A 4,600-nucleotide genomic window follows, 5' to 3' on the forward strand; every position below is an offset into this window, starting at 1 on the left:
ATCCTCTTTTCCGTACGGCTTTCCATGAAAGATTCAGCCTTTTGAGTGTTGCATTGTGTTTGTAGCGGTGACACCCACCCGCCTGTACACACACAATACCTATGACGGTGTGACTCACACCGCTCTTGTACAGCTCTGCCATCTCTAGAGAACTACAAGTCCCAACAAGCCGCTGCAGGTGGCATGTCGGTGCTTGCCGCAGTCCGTCCTGCGATGGCGAGCAGCTATGTGTACGTCTCCGGTGCTTATTGCGCGTCTACCTCTGACGAGGCTGCGTAGGTGCATCCGAGGGCCGCCACCCTACGCCCAGCTTCCATCGACGTTCGCATTAACGTCCCCGGGACACATCGACGTTCCATTTTACACCCACGGGCGTGATGTGCGGCGCGGGGCGCGCTCAAACGAACACATCAGTACCGGGAGACGTAAATCACAGGCGCTGGCCGCCCCCGGTAAGGGTGAGGTGAACCAGTCGTAAGACGGCGAACGCAGGCAAGAGCGCGGTCACGTGACCGATCGTTACGTAGGCTGTAATTGAATAACAATCATGCCGTTGATGTGATGATGCGACGTGAACACGTAAACGATGCTGATTCAAGAATTCGCCGCACACAAGCGTCTGTAATTAGACGGGAAAAAATAGACGCGGGAATAACGAATTCAGAGAAAAACGGGCAAAAAATACCACATCTAATGACTGATTAACTGAACTCCGGGAACAAAAAACTTTCATCGAAATCTATCCCTCATCGGCCACAAAGGATATAAATGCACTTTTGTGGTCACCAAATTCCTTTGCAAACCCAGATATTACCTTGTAAATTACATCATCACTGCGCTGCACATATCCTGTGCAGAGAGCAGAGCTGTGGGAGGGGCCCAACAGGCTCCAACCACTGCAGGAAACTATAGGGGAGGGGGGGGGCGGAGACAAGACCAGTCACCCTGCACAAGGAGAGAGAGCAGCAGTGACCGGTCTGTATTACAGGAGGGGGCGGAAACAAGACCAATATAATAATAATAGTGTGTGACTGTGGGGGGGCATTAGAGTGTAAGCTCCTCTGTACAGAGACTGATGTGACTGTGGGGGAGGGGACATTAGAGTGTAAGCTCCTCTGTACAGAGACTGATGTGACTGTGGGGGAGGGGACATTAGAGTGTAAGCTCCTCTGTACAGAGACTGATGTGACTGTGGGGGAGGGGACATTAGAGTGTAAGCTCCTCTGTACAGAGACTGATGTGACTGTGGGGGAGGGGACATTAGAGTGTAAGCTCCTCTGTACAGAGACTGATGTGACTGTGGGGGAGGGGACATTAGAGTGTAAGCTCCTCTGTACAGAGACTGATGTGACTGTGGGGGAGGGGACATTAGAGTGTAAGCTCCTCTGTACAGAGACTGATGTGACTGTGGGGGAGGGGACATTAGAGTGTAAGCTCCTCTGTACAGAGACTGATGTGACTGTGGGGGAGGGGACATTAGAGTGTAAGCTCCTCTGTACAGAGACTGATGTGACTGTGGGGGAGGGGACATTAGAGTGTAAGCTCCTCTGTACAGAGACTGATGTGACTGTGGGGGAGGGGACATTAGAGTGTAAGCTCCTCTGTACAGAGACTGATGTGACTGTGGGGGAGGGGACATTAGAGTGTAAGCTCCTCTGTACAGAGACTGATGTGACTGTGGGGGAGGGGACATTAGAGTGTAAGCTCCTCTGTACAGAGACTGATGTGACTGTGGGGGAGGGGACATTAGAGTGTAAGCTCCTCTGTACAGAGACTGATGTGACTGTGGGGGAGGGGACATTAGAGTGTAAGCTCCTCTGTACAGAGACTGATGTGACTGTGGGGGAGGGGACATTAGAGTGTAAGCTCCTCTGTACAGAGACTGATGTGACTGTGGGGGAGGGGACATTAGAGTGTAAGCTCCTCTGTACAGAGACTGATGTGACTGTGGGGGAGGGGACATTAGAGTGTAAGCTCCTCTGTACAGAGACTGATGTGACTGTGGGGGAGGGGACATTAGAGTGTAAGCTCCTCTGTACAGAGACTGATGTGACTGTGGGGGAGGGGACATTAGAGTGTAAGCTCCTCTGTACAGAGACTGATGTGACTGTGGGGGAGGGGACATTAGAGTGTAAGCTCCTCTGTACAGAGACTGATGTGACTGTGGGGGAGGGGACATTAGAGTGTAAGCTCCTCTGTACAGAGACTGATGTGACTGTGGGGGAGGGGACATTAGAGTGTAAGCTCCTCTGTACAGAGACTGATGTGACTGTGGGGGAGGGGACATTAGAGTGTAAGCTCCTCTGTACAGAGACTGATGTGACTGTGGGGGAGGGGACATTAGAGTGTAAGCTCCTCTGTACAGAGACTGATGTGACTGTGGGGGAGGGGACATTAGAGTGTAAGCTCCTCTGTACAGAGACTGATGTGACTGTGGGGGAGGGGACATTAGAGTGTAAGCTCCTCTGTACAGAGACTGATGTGACTGTGGGGGAGGGGACATTAGAGTGTAAGCTCCTCTGTACAGAGACTGATGTGACTGTGGGGGAGGGGACATTAGAGTGTAAGCTCCTCTGTACAGAGACTGATGTGACTGTGGGGGAGGGGACATTAGAGTGTAAGCTCCTCTGTACAGAGACTGATGTGACTGTGGGGGAGGGGACATTAGAGTGTAAGCTCCTCTGTACAGAGACTGATGTGACTGTGGGGGAGGGGACATTAGAGTGTAAGCTCCTCTGTACAGAGACTGATGTGACTGTGGGGGAGGGGACATTAGAGTGTAAGCTCCTCTGTACAGAGACTGATGTGACTGTGGGGGAGGGGACATTAGAGTGTAAGCTCCTCTGTACAGAGACTGATGTGACTGTGGGGGAGGGGACATTAGAGTGTAAGCTCCTCTGTACAGAGACTGATGTGACTGTGGGGGAGGGGACATTAGAGTGTAAGCTCCTCTGTACAGAGACTGATGTGACTGTGGGGGAGGGGACATTAGAGTGTAAGCTCCTCTGTACAGAGACCGATGTGACTGGCTCAGTGTTCTCTGTACAGCGCTGCGGTATATGTCAGAGCTATATAAAAGTAAATGTGTAATAATAATATAAACAGTAATAAACATACAATGAAGTGACTCGGCATAGAGCGGTGCTATTGGCTTATTTGATAAACTACGCTAAGGGTGCAGTGACACCAACCAATCAGAATCCATCTATCACATCAGAAGAACACAGGAACGATTCTGATTGGTTGCTCCAGAAGCTGCACTTTGCACTGTACAGGCTGAACGTTGCGATGTGCAATGACTCCTAAGGACCAATCACATTGCACTTCCTGCTCAGGAAAGCTGTGAGCCGAGTGGGGTGTTGCATTTTGACTTTTGGCGTTTGCCTTAGTAACTCCGCTCAATGTATCTATTAGATTGTTTTTCTTAATCAGATCTGCAATAGGGGCCGCACAATAGGGGCCACACAATAGGGGCCACACAATAGGGGCCACAAAACGGCGCTCAGAAAGGTTATTGTAGACCAGATTCGCCAATGGCACCTGCAAGGGAAGCCTTCGACTTCTCACCCAATTTTTACCCCAATTGGAATCTCTCCCAATCCTTTCCCTGGCGCCCTCCACCAGTATGGCGGAAAACACCCAGCTGCTTCATTTGGCCGTGCGTGCGCCAATCTCGGGTTGTACAATCCTTGCCTTTCATGCATCGTATCGCCGATACATTCATTGAACAGTTTAGGAGCTAACGCCCGGAAACCGGCAACAAAATTTTTGTAAGAAATTTCCAATTTTGTTTAAAAAATTCTGAAAAAAACCCCTAAAATTTGCAGCTACTGCGGCCGCGACAGGAACAAGACCGTTAATAACGCGAAACCCTTCGCGGTTTACGCCCGCGACGAAGATAATCCCACAATTGTTTATAATATAAATATTATTCAATGATCAGCCAACATTTTATCCTCGATGTGGCGGACACAGACCGTGACAGAAAACGCGGCGGTGCGCAAAGTGCAGCAACCCAGAGTAACCAATCGGAGCTCATCTTAAAAGCCGATCTGCCTCTAGAAATCTGATTGGTTGCTGTGATGTCCGGCCCCTTTACACATCGTAATTTGCGTAAAAAAAAAAAATATTGGTCAATTAAATAAAGGAAAAAAAAAAAAAAAGACGACTCGACAAAAGCAAAAACCTTCCCCGATTCACCAGCGCGCACCTGAGCCCGCAGCGGATCTCCCCGACAAGTCCAATTTTACGCGCCGCCGCACACACGCGCAGCCACGCCGCTGTTCCCTTTTTCTGCCAGGGAAGAGAACAATCTTCGATTGGTCACAGAAATTTTACGCCAGGATAGTAAACCCTTTCGGCGGGCCGCGTCAAATTTTTCGTGTCGCCGGTTAAAACTTAAAAAATAAAAACATTCGCACACACCCCCACCCCCCTAAAGTAACACAACAACAAAAACACACATTTCGGCGCGTTGCAACTTTTGCATTCAAATTGACCCCCCAAAAAAGGGGGTCCAGGCGGAACCAGCTCAATATTTATATTTGTGAAGCTGATACTGCTAGGCTCCAGCCCTGCGGGGCTCAGTGCAGCTTGTAGT

At 50.0% G+C, this 4,600-nt stretch overlaps 1 protein-coding gene across 1 annotated transcript in view; it reads right to left on the reverse strand.

The window, feature by feature from the left end:
- Positions 1–4,600, reverse strand: part of EFNB3 (ephrin B3) — a 67,039-nt gene that overhangs the window by 52,637 nt on the left and 9,802 nt on the right. The window lies entirely within an intron of this gene.

The sequence above is a fragment of the Nanorana parkeri genome, unplaced genomic scaffold (assembly GCF_000935625.1).
Source record: "Nanorana parkeri isolate BGI_ZX_2015 unplaced genomic scaffold, ASM93562v1 scaffold2692, whole genome shotgun sequence".
Classification (NCBI taxonomy): Eukaryota; Metazoa; Chordata; class Amphibia; order Anura; family Dicroglossidae; genus Nanorana; species Nanorana parkeri.